The sequence below is a fragment of the Phaenicophaeus curvirostris genome, chromosome 3 (genome assembly GCF_032191515.1).
Source record: "Phaenicophaeus curvirostris isolate KB17595 chromosome 3, BPBGC_Pcur_1.0, whole genome shotgun sequence".
In the NCBI taxonomy this organism is placed as follows: Eukaryota; Metazoa; Chordata; class Aves; order Cuculiformes; family Cuculidae; genus Phaenicophaeus; species Phaenicophaeus curvirostris.
In genome coordinates this window covers 42,819,878-42,837,427 of record NC_091394.1, presented here as the reverse complement: position 1 = coordinate 42,837,427, position 17,550 = coordinate 42,819,878, and the positions used below count along the sequence as shown (strand labels likewise).

At 41.7% G+C, this 17,550-nt stretch overlaps 1 protein-coding gene across 2 annotated transcripts in view; it reads right to left on the bottom strand.

Annotated features, from left to right (window-relative positions):
- Positions 1 to 14,464, bottom strand: part of KCNG2 (potassium voltage-gated channel modifier subfamily G member 2) — a 57,659-nt gene extending 43,195 nt beyond the window's left edge. The window contains exon 1 of one of the 2 annotated variants that reach the window (XM_069853800.1): positions 14,448 to 14,464. The gene's annotated coding sequence lies outside the window, so the exon portion shown is untranslated. Of the gene's footprint in view, positions 1 to 94; positions 113 to 14,447 lie in introns of those variants that run through there. The other variant, XM_069853801.1, reaches the window with a different exon arrangement.
- Positions 14,465 to 17,550: the final 3,086 nt, after the last annotated feature.

The following is a 17,550-nucleotide window of genomic DNA, read 5'->3' as shown; positions in this document are numbered from 1 at the left end:
ATCGAGGTTAAGGTAGCTTCAAGTGACCATAAAATGTGCAACTTACCAGATAAAATACAATTTCCCTTTCTATTAAGCCCCTGTTTCCTCCTACCTGTGCTTCCCCTCCCAGCCTGCAGATCTCTCAGACCAGGAGGAGGAAGATCTGCATCAGCAGATGTTTCCAACATGTGTCCACGGTTAAGTGAAGATATTCCTTTGATTTTGTCTGGCTCAGGAGCAAATGAAAGTAAACAGACTTTTTGTCATTATTCTTTTTTCTACATTCAGTTACTTCTTAAATGCTTTCCAAATGTTTTCTCGGGGTTTGGCCTAAAATCTTGGTATGCTGTCTCCTAAAATTCTCCTCCAACATATGTTATTTGCCTTGAAGTTGATAATGTCTTTCCTCTTCCCACTTTTTCTGACTTCAGTCAGAGGAACCATAAGATTCTCTATTTCCAGACCAAATCTATTCAGTTATCAAGGAAAGAATTAGGTCTTCTACAAAATCAAGTTAGTGCACCCACAGAGGAAGCCAATCTGCTAAATAAGGAGGTGCCATTTTGCACAGCGCCGTTTCAGAGCTGAACTGCCATATGCTACTATCTACCCCTTCTTCACTTACATCCTCTCTGGAGCAAATGAGCTCTTGTGTACTTCAGTCTACTAGCTCAGTCTTCCTCCAAAACGGTGCGTATGTTGCCGCTGGTATGTAATTCCAGGCTTCTCACCCCATCTTAAGGTGCTGAAATATGTCTTCAACATTTTAGGGACCACTGAAAGGAGCAGATGCTTCTGTTCTACACCTTGCACCAGGCGATGCAACAGGGACAGAGGCTTTTCTGAGGGTCTGTGGCACACTGAGTCACAGACACAAAGCTGTTGATGGAGAGAAGCGACAGTCTCTCACTCTGCATGTGACTTTGGCTTTTTGTCTCTGATCCCATGTGAGCAGCACACGGGGTTAGGAGGTTGTGGAGGGAAGCCACAGTATTGTTTTGACTCCCTTGCACTGCACTTCACTATGCATCACCAAGGCTGAGCAGAATCTTCTGCACAAACAGACTCTTCAAAGTGCTCTACTACACCAATTCCCATAAGGAATCAGGACTATTCCAGTACGATAATAGTCAAAGCTCTTATACTAGGTCGGTGCAAAAAAAAATTGATGTTTTTAATCACTGTGAGAATATAGTGGAAGATTGCTGAGGAGGAACTGTAAATACACTTAAGAGACCTTGCAGCTGGAATGCAGAAAATACAAATCATGCTAATCATTGCCTAGTCTCAGATGCTTAACAAGCAGAATCTTCTGTGTTTAGGTAACACAGGCCTGCGAAATTCAGGGCCATCCTAGAAAACATGCTTGAGATTCCAGCGTTGCTGTGAGAAAGACCAAAGCACATGCTTTCCCCTGACAAATGCAGGCAAAGGGGCAGGCTATACACACACTTTTTCTAGCAAGGACCAAGCTCCACAGTGCCTGCATTCCCGCTTGCATTTTTTCTGCTTGGGTGCTGTTTTGGAATTGCCCCGGACTGTGAGCAAAGACCAAGCTCTGCAGTGCCTGTGTTTCCATTTGTGTTTCCTCTGCCCAGGTGGTGTTTTGGAGTTGCACTGGATCATGAGGCAATGGAAATAAATTTATTCTTTTCATTTTATCTGTAGCCTTGTGGTTGTTCCTGTGCTTTAAAGCAGTATAACTCAGTTTGGAATTAAATGTATTAACCAAAACAAGAACCATTAGAATCCATGCAATTTTTGCCAACAAGAAACAAGTCTGTCTATGCCACTAGCATAGAATTCTGGAGTCCTGGAACTGATGAATACTTCAAAAGCATTTTGAGCAGCTGCTAGGTTGTTGAAAACCTTCTCTTGCAGGAAGTTGTTGAGATGCTTGAAAATGTAGTAATCAGTGGGAGAGAGGTCTAGTGAGTAAGCTGGGTGAGATAGAATTTTGTAGCCCAGTTTGTACAGCTTCCACAGAGGTATTTCTGAGACATGAGATCAGGTGCGGTTCTGGAGAAGAACTGGTCCTTTTTGATTGACCAGTTTTGGATGTAAACATTTCAGTTCTTGGTACATTTGTTGTTTCCCTTACGATACTTCTTTGCTGTGATGGTTTTTCCAGGATTCAAAAGTTGTAGTGGATGACTCCACTTGCTGACCACCAAATAGTGACCATAACCTTCTTTTGATGCAGCTTCATTTTCAGGAAGTGTTTTGTTGCTTCGCCTTGCTCCAGCCACTGTATGGAAGGCTGTCAGTTGTTGTATAGAATCCATTTTTTTGTCACATGTCACAATGTCACCAAGAAACGGATTTTTGTTGTGCTAAAGAAGGACAGAGCAGACTTCGTAACAGTGATTTTTTAAAATTTTCATTCAGCTCATGCAGCACCCATTTGTGAAGCTTTTTTGGATTTTCCAGTTTGGTGCAAATGTCAAACACCTGTTAAATGGTCAACATTTATTTCTTCTGCAACTCCTTTAGTTGTTTTGCCTGGGTCTGTTTCAATACTGGCTCTCACCTGGCTGTCTATTGCAGAAGGACATTCGCGAGCGTCCTCATCTTCAAGGCTCTCATTTCCATTATGAAATTTTTGGAACCAAAGTCAAGCAGTACATTTATTGACAGTCCCCTGGCCAAATGTTTGGTTGATGTTACTAGTAGTTTCCACTAATTTCATGTTTTAAAATGGTATACTACTTGAACAGAGTTAAATAAGAATTCAATCATAAAGAAGCACCACAGTTTACAGTGACAAAACCAGCAATTATTTTTGCACCAAACTAATAGTTTGGTCCTTATCTTGGCTAGCCAGCCATGCACACAACCACTAGCTTCCCAGCCCTTCCCAGGTGCAATAAACCTATTACCCTCAAAAAGCTTTAAAATGGAAGCTCCAGCCAAGACCTCCACTTGAAACCTCACTTAAGCCTTCTCTCCTGCCATGTTCTGCATGCAAGGTCACAGAAGGCACTCCTAACTCCACTTCCCTGGCAGCCTGCCTTGTCCTCTCCTCCAAAAGGACTTTGGCATCACTTGCCATACACCTTGCCTTCACAAAGTTCTAAGGGACTTGCAGCTCCCTCTTACACCCATACCTGACACTCCACTAAAGAAAAAAAAAAAAAAGAAGTCAGGGGTCAGGTCTCATATTTCCTTGCTCCCTTCCCCCAAGAAGCAGTGAGGATGTCCCTCCAAAGAAAGGCAGGTGCTAGTATCGGCAAGAACAATATCAGAATTAGTGAGTGAAACTGCAAGGAAGAAAGCACCCAGTCTGACACACAAACACATTTTCTTAATGAGCTTTGTCTCATTTTCTGTTAAAATAGTTTCGTTTCCTTTAGGGCTATGGATATAACAATCTGCACTGCTATCATGTTGTTTATTTCAGAGACACAAAAACTGATGAATGAAAGTGCTACTACATAATTACAAAAACCTAACCATAACTGTACTAATATTGTACTTATTGCTGTGCTGTTGAGAACTTACTGGCGTAGCAGGAATGTAACATGGGTGAGTAAGCAACATAAAAATGGTTTTAAATCCATCCTTGGATCCCTGAAAACCCACATGTTGTTTTCTAGCACTCCAACACTAACCAGTTGGCTTAGATAAAATTACAGAAGTGGCAGAGGGATATCCATTTCATTATCACATTCATTTACTATCTTTCATCTTCCCTCGCACTGGATAAGAAGCAAGCTATGTACCACCATCAATACAGGGCACAGCATCATGCTCCCTCACGCTTTTGCCTTCTCAATCCATCCCTAAGAGTTTATGCCATGAGTGGAACAGCTTCAGCATAGAAGTTGAAAGGAACACCCAGCCAAGAAGCCAGAGCACTGCCCTAGATGTTCAGAATCAGAGGTTTTCACTCTAGAGGGTAACTTCCTAGTCTCATGGCTCCAGCTCAAGAGCACTGTTGTCCCAGCTCACTGCCCTTCCAAAGCAAACAGCTGGCTCAGTTCTGTCCTTTCAAAGGATTGAGGGTAACTGTTCTTGAAGAATGTTTCATTTTAATGGGACTCAGAGGTAACTGCTCACAGCTTTGACTCAGCCTTAGATATGTGGCAGAGGTTCAGAAATACTCCTGTGGAGAAAAAAAAAACCCAAATGATAATGATGGTGTTGAGTCTGGAGCGCTTTCTGTCTTCTGCAAACAGGTACAAAGCCTGGCTGCATCCTGGACCTACACTAGAGATACCTTGATGTCTATTTCCCAGCCTGTTCCCATGCTTTCTAGTACTATGGTTTCCAGAGAACAGCAACATGGCTGCACAGGCTGCAGAAAGGCTTTTGGTCACACTACACAACTCTTAAGTTGAGTAACCGTGGAGCAGGATGGAGTGCATTACAGAACAGATCTGTTCAGGGTCTTGCCTGTAGTGGATGCACATGGTGTGGGCAGCACCAAAACCAAATCTAGGGCTTAGGAATTCATTCAGAAACCTTAAGACAGGCATTGCTGAGCCTAGCTTGTAAAGGTCCTACACCTTTTTTTTTCAGAGACAGCCCTATGAATATGCAGCAGATGACTGTGAAGACACTTTAGAGGGCTGTTCAAGACACCTGTTATTCCTGTGAATGGGTAAGTGAATGCACAAAATGAATGGAGACAAAACTCAAGCTCATGACAACAGAGGACTGAAAATAATGCCAGACTGAACACTCTTGTTCTACTTTGACCTGGTACCACCTAAAGTCAAAATTCCAGTCTGTGTGATTTTACACTAACTTATTTTAACTTAAAGTGGAAAATTACGCTTGTGCTATGACTATTTGAATACATTTAATGGCCAGTTGAAAATCCTGCAACAAATGGGCTCAAAGTTAGACTATCTTGACTGGCTTTTATAAATGGAAATGGGATGGAAAAATCAGTGGCTAATATAATACAATTCTCTGGAAGGTTCAAGAAACCTCATGATGTGCAATCATGACAGACCTTGCTCTTAGAAGCACTTTGCTCCTAAACCCAAACACTGTTATTTCATTTACATTCTGTAAATAAAGGGCCTGACTTGTTTTATACCTTTTTATGCTATTAAACATAGCTGCAGCTGTGTCTCGTTATATAATTTTGCACTGGAATCTCCAATGACGCATAGAATAACTTAAAAATTGTAGAGTAGGATCTTTCTGTGGTACAATTACTTTTTCTTTTTTCTTTATAACAATGGTCCACTTTTGAGAATGCCGACTGTGGTATAAACTGACATACTGCAGTGGATCTCAAGATTCATGGAAGAAGATAATTAATAAAATAATGCTCTCTATCAGGATTGCAAATTATTTCTGCGAAGTCCTCAGGGATCTGTACTCTGTCTCAACAGTTCTGCTTGCAAGTGAGGTTTTTTTGAACTAAGGAAAGTACACAGGTAATAACCAGGTTATTGAGAAGCAAAGCACTATCAAAATCCTGTTAAGTAGGTCATTATGAGCCTCAGATAGCTCTTGTGACAAAGTTCAAGGCCAGGACTGCACTGTACAATGCCAGGACCCTGCAGAGATCTCTAAATTGATAATGACAGAGTACTGTAAAGAAAGATGACATCTATCCTGTCTAAGATGCTGCTAACACCATGAAGGCCAGGATACAACAAATCTTCATCTGACTTTGGTTCTTCACACTGATACATGCCTATAGCAATGTACTCCCTTATAACACTTTTTTTATTAACAGCTGAATTAATCAAGTTCATTAGAATGTATTGAAACACGAGACTTGGATCATACACCGGTCATGTCTCATTTAGGGTAAAGATGGACTGGGGAATAAATTAATTCTAGACAATCTTAAAAAATAATAATGCAGCATTCACAATTGAAGTAAGTTGTTGCATAAGTAGCTATGTTTGATATGGAGCAAAAAAGCGTTTTTCTGAGAAGCACGCACATACACATGTACATCATTTGAACACGTGCTTTTTGTCACAGTCTACTACTTTTGCTATCAGAGATACAGAGAAACACAATAGTTATACACTTATTAACATGATAAAGCATACAGACTGTGAGGTAGCAATTAGAACGCACGAGATCTGATAAATTAAAGTTTTTAAATGTTCTGTAAGTCTTCAAACCCCTTACTCACATGAGTCCACCAGCTTCAGGACTCCAACTTCAGTAGGATGGCTTGTGTGAATGACTCACAAAGGGTAAAGTCTGGCAGGGATAGGCACTGAATACAAGCTCTTTTAAAAAAAAATCTTTTAAAGTTAGGAAAAAAATAAAATAAAATAAACCTCTAAATTCTACTCTTGCTTAGCCCAAGGGCAATATATTACTAATCCATAACTCTGAGGGGTTTAACTCCAGGCCACAGTACAATTACAAAGAAATAAAAGAACAAACATCTACGACTGAGATGTGCTGTCATTTATAACAAGGAAGATCTGGACACGCTTCTTTGATTTGCTTCAGTATAGCTCAGAAGAACATTCCCCTGCCATCTAGTCAGAAACTGTTCCCATTGCAGAGCCCCTAACAAATTCAAGTCCTTCTACAGTCAGAGGAAGCCTTCGCAGCATGAAGCCTCATAAAACCATCAGGAGAGGCTGAACTCAGAATAAGGGTTTTAGGGAAACACTCAATTTAATGCAAAAAAATATTTTAGTGACATTTACATTGAAGAGTATACATATAAAAGGGGAGATTTGTAATGTACAATTATCAAACGCTGAGACCCTCAAAAGTGTGGAGGATATGCTACTTATACTCTCAGTGGATAAAGTAAAGGTTGTGCACACTGTGCATTTCCAAGTCCCAAAGGACTCAACCTTTTGTTTCTAAATCAGTAGCTATAAAATGGAGCTTAATACCTGCTTCAAGACTACTTCAAATTGTCCTGAAAAGACTTCTTCAATTTCTCTTATTTCTGTCTGGAACATAAGCCTGACCACCTTCCCTAATCCATATATATTTTCAAAGGTTTTCACTGCTTTTAGAGCCATACTCTGAAAAATGTTTTCTCTGGTGACTTTACAGACATCACATAACAGTAAAAACTACAGCTCAAAGGTAATCCTGAATAAATGACCTTGCAAAACATTAGACAAGAACACAGCAAGAAAATTATTCTGTGTGCAGAACTTACAGCAAATCAGTTGTAGCTGAACTAGACCTGCTATGACCGGAGTTGTTCCTGCCTTCTTGTAGGCTGAAGAGTGGAGATGTCCCCTAAGGATGTACCGATATGGTACCATGAGTTTCCCTTAATCAATGTACAGAAGTTCATCTGAATGACACACTGGAAAAGATACATAAAACTTATCTGAGAACAAAGACTGAATATATTAACATGAATACTGCCACAGGAACAGTCTCCACAACTAAACATAACAGAGTAAAGATTTTACTGTGTGCTTCTGGATATTGAAAGACATCACATAAATTACATAATTCAAAGTAAGCCTACCCACACACATCAACAGAAACCACAAACAAGCCTCTTGAGGTTTCACTGATTGCTTAGGTCTGGAAGGTAATACCTGTCATTATTCTGAGCACAGGGGTAAGCTCAGAACAACGTCAACATGTGTTCTGTAAACAAATATAACAGCTCAATTGAACAATTTCTTGCAGCCTGAAGGTCCAGTAATGGTAACAAAATGGTACTAGCCTGCCTGTGGAGACACACAACAAGTCTCTCCCATCAAAATTTAAATGCAAATTCACTACAAGAAAAAAATAAGAGGAAAGGAAGCATGAAATAAGGGAAAAGGGTATTAATCTTGATGGTCTATCATACTCTTCATTAATTAGAAGCATGTTACAATAATCTCCAAAAGCAATAATTTCTGATGTCATAATTAGAAATTAAAATTTCTGAGGATGTGCTCCATGTCCTGGGAAATATCTGTTTTTTAAAGAATTTCCTCCTTAAATCAATAGCATTATCAAAGGTGGTTTGTGAGGAAAGAGAATTCATTCTTGAGAACCAAGTAAAAAATTCATCCTTGAAGGTCAGAATAAAGTAGAATCCTAACCCATACAGATTTTAGCCTTGGAATAATATTTGAAAAGCTCTAAACTAAAGAGACTTGGGTTTCACTCAGTTTTGTTGAATGAATTTATATTGTGATTGCAGAGTCACCATGGATGTTCATCTCCCCGGCCTTACCAGTTGAAAAAAAACCTGCACTGATGATCTGAAGGAAAGAAATTGTTTCTGCTACTGCCCATCACAATCTGTTCAGCAAAGAGTAGTTAGGATCCCTGCACTTTACTCTGAGAAATTCAAAAGCCTGTCATCTTCCCTCAAGCTCAGTCTATCTTTTATCTTACTGTTTTGACCATTCAATGATTTAATGTTGACAATTCACTTTCTCTAGCAATTGTTTCCATCTCATTTCCAAAGCAGGATATTCCTCTTTTAAAAAATACAAAAAAACTCACCCAGAACATCTTCCCACATACTGAAAATCTGTTCATTGCTGTGATTACCAACTTCCAACAGTGGGTTAGGCTTCTGGCTGACACTGCTTCATGCCACCCATGCATGCAACAAGACCTCAACTCATAATGGGACTCACATATAATCTCCTTCATTAATCCACATCACTTGTGCAGTTAAGCCAGCATGTTCTCATTGTTCATGCTGAATATGGTGTTCTTATTTTGCTGTTCACCTAATTCAGTGTCACTTCAGCTGTAACCAGTTTTGAGTTTAGCTGTGAATTAAATCATTCCAGCTCAAGCCAGTTACCGCCTAGTAATCCCAAATCCATCTGAACCAGCAGCAGTATCAAGCACAGGAAAGAGGGCTCATGATCCATGCGCTGCTGAGCCCCATGGCAAGGGATGGACCAAGAGGGGGGAGGAGGTAAAAGGGAGAGACTGAGATTGTACAAATTTTCACACCTTCAAAGTCATCATAGTAAGCCCTAAGAGATATCCCTTGATTCAAAGCCAGTTTGATGTGACAAAGATTTACAAGCAACAGCTTATATCCAGTTCTAACTAAAGAAATTAAAAAAAGTGTGGAAATGAGCTTCTCATTCAGGATCCAGTTCCATTCAATCCTTGATAGATAAAATCACATAGTTCCAGAAATAAGCTAGACTTAAAGTTAGGTGTATTTTTCAGGGGTACAAGGCTTGGCAAAAAAATTATTCTCACAGCTGTGCCAAATTCCCAGAGGACAGTTTATCTGAAATCTGACTGGTTTACTTATTCTCCTTCATCTTTCCAGTCTCTCCTTAGACATTTTAAAATTACAGAGGTCTTGTAATTCAGACAGTGAGGTAAGTATGCATAAAATAACAACACATGTAAGGAACTAGCTTCACAGCACATCTGACAAAACTGATTTTCAACTAATTCCAGTAGTGTCTCTGACTAGAAACATTTAAAGAAAAATATCACAGAATGGCAAAAAATCTACACATTTAGAATGGCTCTTCTCAGAAAAGAAACACATTTATCATTCCTCTCCAAAGTTTCCAGGGGACCATGCTCAAATCCCAGGTGTACCAAGCAAAGCCAACATAGTTGTGGACTTGTTAGGTTAACAGTCGGACACAATGATCTTAATGGTCTTTTCCAACTTAAATGATTCGATGATTCTAACAGCACTCTTGTCCACATGGGAAGTGATGGGAGTTCAGACGGAGAAAGATATCACCAGCACCCCCACCGCTGTTCTCATGGAGCTACTATTCATTGAGGGGTGAGCAGTGGGCATCCTGGCACAAGACAACACTGCACACAGACAATGTTGGATCTTACATGTTATTCCCTGCCCAGGTGGTATCAGACTATTTATTCTGCTAATGGAGCCATTTATAGAAGGCTGAGACAAATGGTTCTAACCAAATGTCCACCCTCCCCCCATTAATACATACAAAGTGCTTTTTGAGGGTACCATCTCAGTCTAAGCACTGTTTGTTTCTTGAAGAAACAGAAAGCTCTGAAAAATAAGATGAGAATAATTTCCATAAACACCAGCACATATAATTCTTTACCTTCTGAAACAACGCTAAAAGGATGTTTTTAATGCTTTTACTTTTGTTTCTTCTAGGTTGCTTTAATATTCCTAGAATCGTGAGTAGAATTCTGAGTACAACACTTTTTCTTTTCAATGCTCATGTTCTTTCCTATTTGTCCAATATCAATTTACCTCCTGCTTACCAGTCGTGCAGAACTCCAGTTCAACACACTTTAGTTGGAGGTCTTGTTTTTAGCAGAATCCACAAATGCTACCAGGAGAGCTCAGAAAACCAAAGACACTAGTTAAAAAAGTAGCACAGAGCAGGGAGAACCATTATTTGTGTAGATATCCTGTAAACATAGTGGTTTTATGTTTATTTTTACCAATAGTTACAATCATAGATAACAGTCTCAATTATCCTTATTTTAAATGTAGTTATTTAGAATCCTGAAACACAATGAGAGAGTGCTCATTTGAGACCTTTTCTACTCAGGATCAGGAACATATTAAATTGATTTGATTCAATTACAGTAATTACAACTCTTTCTTCGATTTTTTGTAGTTTGGAAAAAATACCATGAACCTCTGAGTCTGATTATTTTTAAGTTTTAGATTTTATCACAAATGGTTGTGAAACAGCAGATTAGTTGGTATAACCTGAATGATTATCAGAGTTCATGTTAAGAAGCTAGGAGACTATTCTTATCTTTTTCCAGGGTGAAAAAAGGTCAAGAAATGTTAAATATTTAATAAGAATAATGCTCCAGAAATTGCTCTTCAGTGCAATACATGCACCTAAGGTTAGTGGAAATACTGAAAGTTTTAAAATGTAAAGCACTCATCCTAAAGCACATCAGCTTTTAGTAACACATTACAGACAACTTTAGAGTTGGTAAAGAGCAGAAGGATGATATTAAGGAAGCACAGGGACTCTGGCCCCTCTTTCATCTTGAGTAACATGGGGAGCATCCACCTATTCTGCTGGGAAGTCAGGGGACGGCCTCTTGCCTTGCATCAAACAACATGATCAGCACCAGGGTCTTAAAAAAATGTTATTTTTTTATCCTGCTCACCATTTAATCACACTGCACAGAATCTTCCCTTGGAGTCTTAGTCCCATTGAAAAAAGAAAAAGCGAGGAGCAAGGAAAAGGTCTTCCACAGGCAAGACACTACACAAGAGAAACAGAAACAATGAAGCCTGACTTTCTGTATGTCTAAACTGTTTCCTGCAAAAGGATGTAAGTTCAGCTGCGATGCAGAATAAGAATATACCAGGGAAGTAGTACAAAGTAACTTGAAGTTGTCAGGTTTAATTAATAGGTACCTAAAAAAAAGCCTGACTGATGTAAACAAAGCTTTAAGGTCCACTGATTATAAAGGGTATCATAATCAATCTGATGAAGATATTAATCTGAGTAGGGAAACATGCAAGTCACATAAATCAAAACTGAGGTCTTAATTAAGCAAATAAGCTAGTCAATGCAATGCAAGACACACTGAATATTTAAAGAGACATCTGGTCAGAGCTGATATGGCTTCATTTTTTTAGTAGAGCTACAAAACATTTGCAAGGAAACAATTTCAATCCTTGTCACTTGTATACATCTGACAAAGTTTTTGAACTCCCTACTGAGATCCGTCACAAATTTAACACTCTGGTCCTGTGTAATTTTCAAAACACTCTGCCTGTGTAATTTTCAAAACACTCTGCCTGTGTAATTTTCAAAACAGAAGAAAGGCTTCTTAATCACTTAGACCTTTAGAAAATGTTTAGGAAGTTTCACTACCCCCAGTTTGTTTTCTGTTTCTTCCCTTAATACCATTCAAATTAAACATTTCTTTTTATTACCTGTTCAGTCTTAATATGCTGCCTCTCTTTCTGCCTTCCAATCTGCGGACACAGTGATCACATGCAGCTTGGTCTTTCCCCTGACTACTCAAAACAAGCAATCAAACAGTTGTCTACGTGCCAGTTCACAAACTAAAAGCTATGCTGAGCATTCGGAAGACAATGCTCTGGAATAATTCACCACCTGGGCACTCTTACCATCTAATGACATTACCCGTGGCACAATGTTGGCACAGGTTAGCTACAACATTATCAGTTCCCACCAGCGTTTCTGGCTCTAACATCTCTGGTTAGACAAGACTTGCGCTACAGAAGTACAAGGGTTTCCACAGCGTATAAGAATCCATCCAACACTGGCTTGATCACTGATGCTGTCTGATTGCAGACAGTATGGGTTCAGTGCTATGCACAGTCCGATTACCTGCGAGAAATTTCTTAGACTGTCCTGAAATCGTAGCCAGGCATTTAAAAGGATTTCTCCCAAAAATCGAACACAACTACAAAGAAAAGGGAAAGACAAGAAGCATGCAAAGACCATCAGAATCCTGTCTAAACACCCTGCTTAGCAAAGAAATGCAACTCTTCTCTCATCTGTTTTATCAACATGGAGCTGCTAAAGGGACACAAACAAACAAACAAAAATTAATGCAGACCTTCTAGGGCTTCAAAACCAAAGCCACATAAACAAAGCAGGGCTTTATTAATGGGGACACTGCCAACAGATTCAGGCACCACGAGTTATTCATGCACAGGGCTGTATCACATTTAAAAGCTGAGCTGCTTTTTTTATTTTGTATGCTGCTCTAAAAACATTCCATAATTAAGCCCAAAGAGATGATAGACATTTATTGACAGTTAATGCAGTGCTCCCACGAAGTATCGTTAGGCACAAGACCAGAGGCACAAGGCCAAATGCTGCTAATCTCCTAGCCAGTGCAGTAGCATCTCAGTGTACTGCCTGAAAGTATCTGGTGATGATACTAATATTTTTTAAAAGGTGTAAGTCTTGAGTTTTCACAGCAACTGATACATGGATTAACCCACCAAAATAGAAGTGTGATTGGAAAAAAACCAAAAACCTGAGACAATTTGCCTAGTTTTTAACTTTATTTTCCCACATAAGTAGTGACGTATGAAAAAAAGACTACTCCCCTTTGCCTTACCTCATATCTTACTTTAGCAGTGTCAAATCTGATCTTTTGTACTTGGCTAGAAACCTTTCCAAAAACAAGTAGGAAGGTCTATCAGCTTTTACCCAAGGGAAAGGAAGTGCTGAATATTAAATCATAGGTTTCTTTCCAAATGCTCTGCTTGTTTGCTTTAGAGAAGCTTTAAGGAAAGCAAATAAAAGAGGTTCGAAATCCTCTGAGCAAAGCCGGTTTCTTTCTCTGAAGGTCAGCCTCAAGTCATTTCAGAACCATGGAAATAGCCGGGATAAGCAGACTTGAGAAACACCTTTACTTCTAAAATAACTTTAGTGCTGCAGGCTGAACTAAAAACATGCCCTCAGGTGGAGATTTGCCATTCTTTCCCTACGAAGAAAGATGCAGTTAGAAGTTATTCTTGCAAAAGAAACTCAAGCACGAGCACTATCATAAAGGAGAGCTTGCCTCTTCAGAAAGACTCTGGTAGAAGTGATCAGACTTGTCAAGGGTTTTACAGACAAGAACCTTCTTCCTCAGGCCAAATCTTAACCCCCTTTCTTCATGGCCGGTACTGAAGCTGGTATATTAAAACCATACGTTGTGGTTCTGAGTCCAGACAGACCCTCGATATTCCGTCACAATTTATGGTCTGACCTTACTAAGAATACACACTCAACTTTTTACTACGCATTTAGCAAACATTAACTATGACTGACATGCATAATAAGAGCAAATTTTGCTTAGGATTCAACCTGAAATTGATAATCTTGTTAGCTATACATATTATTTAGCAGACGTTGCAAGCTGAGTAAAGACTTAATTTTGTGAGAAAGGCCCAGGAACCCGGCGGGGACTCTGCACAGGCAAAATCTAGAGAATTTAGGGCTCCTGGGCAGTTACATGCTAAGGCACCACACGGTGTGTCCGTGACAGCTCGGGACGCCCCATTTCTGTCACTGAAACGAACGCCACCCTGAAAAAAACCGCCAAGCAGGCAAAGAGACAAAAAAGTACTTTCAGGCAGGAGCAGGTGCCCCTTCCAGAGCTTCCAGAGCCTCCGGCTGCCACCGCAGGGAGCGGGGACGACGGGGAGCGGGAGGACGGGAGCCGGGAGCGCGGAGGACGGGGAGCGGGTAAGACGAGGGTGCGGGGCGGGGGGGGGGGGGGGCGCGGGTCACGGGGACGGGCGGCTCGGCAGCGGTCACGGCTCAGCCTGGCGGCTCGGGGAGAGGAGGGACCCGGCCGGCGGGCAGCCGGTGCCGCTGGCGAGCCGCAAAGTTCCCGCGCACCGCGCTGCCGCCCGCAGCCCCTCTCACCTCCGGCGCCGCCTCCTCCCGCCGGGCCCGAGCGCGGTCGCCCCGCCGCTCCCTCGCGCCGCCGGGGCACCGTCCCCTTCACCCCCCACCCCCCCCCCGCCGGCCGCCACGTGCTCGGCCCCGCGGCGACGCGCACCTCGGCGGCTCCCCCGCCCGCCGAGGGTCGCCCCGAAAGAAAACCTAAGCCCGAGCCCCAGTTCAACGCACTTCGGAAAAGCGGGCGCGCCGGCCCCTGTCGGTGTCCCGGCCCCGGTTCGGTTTCCTGTTGGCGGCGGGCGCGGCCCCGGCAGGTGAGCGCCGCCCGCGGCGAGTGTCTCCCGGGGCCGCGCGGGGCTGTTCTCCCGAGTTCCCGACCGCCCGGCCGCGTCCAGGGAGGCGCGTTTGGAAGCCGCAGCCCCGGCGGGGCCGTCGCCGCCGAGCGCTGCGGGGCTCGGCATGGACGCGGGTCCGGGCGGCGGGGCGGGCTGAGCCCCGAGCCGCGGGGGCAGAGCCGGGACCGGCCCCCGCGGGACGGAGGGCGCGGCTGCTCACCGCTCGGTGCCCGCGTCCCGGGGGCGTGTTCGGGCTCTGCGGGCGCTCGCCCCGCCGCAGCGAACGGGAAACGTCGCGGCTCTGCGGTTCGGTAACGAGGAGGTCCCGCCGGCTCCCCCCGCGCCCAAAGCCCCGGCACCGCAGCGCGTTGCAAATGATTTGCAAGGATTGAAACGCAGGTCCGGAGGTGCCTCCCGTGCCTCTCGCCAGTTTCTTCAAAACGGTTCTGTGGCTATGAGCTGGCTCCAGATTTTTGTCAGTATTTACATTTTTTTATATTTATTTACCATATATTGCGGCGAGCATTCAAATTTCATTTAGTGTTTCCTTCCCCCTTGGGAAACTTCTGGCCAGTTTCCAGCATCTGTCGTTATTTATGCCTCTTAAGAAAGAACCGAAGATCTTGTGTGTATTAATTGGTGTCTTTTCTCGGTTAGTGGCTGAGCTACAAGAATATGTCAGATTAAACTTGATAAAAACTGCTAATCCCAGGCAGAGCCCGTTGTCTCTGCAAGGAGCCGGTTCTGCGTGTCTCGGAGAAAGCAGCAAACCTTATCTGCAGTTACCAGCTATGAGGATACCCCCTAACAAGCCTGGCAAGAGTAGCCAGTGGGTTGCACGTCTCCTGCGAGATATTCTCCATCCCCATGCTCTTTTGTTGATACTGTCTGTAGATATTAGGGAGGTTCTCTTCATTTATACATGGATGGTTCATGCTTTTACTGATTATTGCTTACATTCACTACAAAATATATGAAGTTTCAAGTTCAGTTCCTTGCTTTTGAACCATTTGATTTTCAAGATAACATTGAAAAAGAAACTGTTGATTTAAATATATTGCCTTCTAATTTAATTTCATATTCTGTTGCTCTTCCATTATGAAAAGGCAAACAAACAGGACCACCCTTTCAGCCTCACTTATATCCTTCTCAGCTCTGTCTTGGCACTGATTCTTGGATACTCTCTGTGAGTCACTTTCCTCAGCTGAAAGCTGTAGAAATGAAATAGCTGTTGCAATACTTGACCTTGTTTTTATCAATACTAGAGAACTATTGAAACTATTAGCCTTTCTCATACAGCAAGATCTATTTATTTTCATTTGTTTGCTGCTTGATGGCACACATAGCCTAGGACATATTTCTACTGGCATGAGATTTTCATGCATTTACTTTTCTGTGCCTGTTCTTTTGTTTATTTATCCTTTTAGCTTCACCTGTGTATATTTTGCATTTCATCAAAATGTTCCATTTAAAAATCCACTAAAGTATACCTTTAGTATGTCTTTTTTTCCCCTTCTAATTCCTATTCAGTAGTTTGACAAACCATTTGGAGGTTGTCATATGCTAATCTGATACTATTCACTTCAGGGTGAAGGTCCACTTCTGCTTTTTTTTGCTTTTACTGGGTGAAGCCCTACTGCTTGTGGTTAGTCGCATGTCCCCAGAAGTCAACAGTGAACGTGACTGCGCAGGTGTAATTCCATTCTTGAGTATGTCCAAAGTATTAATCAATTTGTTATTCCCTAAATTCTTTAATAAATTCAAGAACTGTGTGATAGCTATGATCAATAGCAGAATGCCATTTATGAGGTCCACACCACTTACCCTAAAAAATGATTCCACTTTTCCAAACAGATGGAGATGAGGTTGCATGGAGCAGTGAACTGGTTTGGACAGGATCATATTTGTACGTTCTTGAAAGAACTGATGTTGAAAGCCAGATCTCTGACTCTAGCCTTCTTCACACAGTGATGTAGCCTTTCTGCTGCTTTGTACTTGTGTTCCTTGTGGGCCGTCTTGTATGTGAACGTTATGTCTCATGCAACGCCCACAGCTGCGGCAGTGAGGCTAGAAGCCAGTTTCCAGTCCTTCTGTAGAACGGGGCAGCAAAACTGGGCCACAAAAGGTAAAATGGCAACTTTGTTTCATGCTCATGCCTGTGGAAAAGTGAGATAGCTACTGTTCCTACTTACTCTTGCTTCTGTTTTTGCCTGGTGTAAATGCAATCAAGTTTCATTTACAATCAAGCGTTCCTATCGCAAGTAAAAGACAATTCTATGGTTTTCTGCAACGAGCTCTTTTTAACGCAGTAGCGTGGGTACAGTCTCATCAGTCTTCCAGTTTAAAAATGTCGGTTTCTAGCTGGATCTGGTCATGATCCAAATGAAATCACCACCTGAAGTCCCAATTATGTCAAAGAGGGTATGATTAAACACATCGCAGGTGTGTTTACCTATTTCTTCCTAATCCATTCCACTAGTGTTTCCATTGCCTCTGTTCCACAGCTGGCAGCTACAATGGCAGTGACAGAGCAAACGCAGAAGCCAGGGTGTACTTCAGTTGAACTTCTTCAATTACTTTAAAAGTTTTTAAATCTTTTTTTTTTTAAAGTAATTAACTTAGAAACATGTACACTTTATATGCTTGCAGTGCTCTCTGAAAGGTACTTTCATAAAGCAAAAAAATGCAGGTTTAAGTGCGATGCTTAAAGGTTTCTTATCTGAAAGCTGGACTGTTGTCCAAGAGCTCTGAAAAAGAAAGTCTTCCTTTTCCTTTACAGTTATGATAGGATGGCTCTTAGTATTGCTGGTTTTGTTGATTTCTTTTGTTGATCATCTGGGTTGTCATTACTGACATGATGAATTTGGTTTAGGATTTGTATTATCTAATCCAGAGTTGTATAATCTTACCTTTAAAAGATTTTAAAGGACAATAAGATGTGTCAGCTGAGTGTCAAAAAGCACCCTTCAAATATATTCAGCTTCTCAGAACTCTTTGGG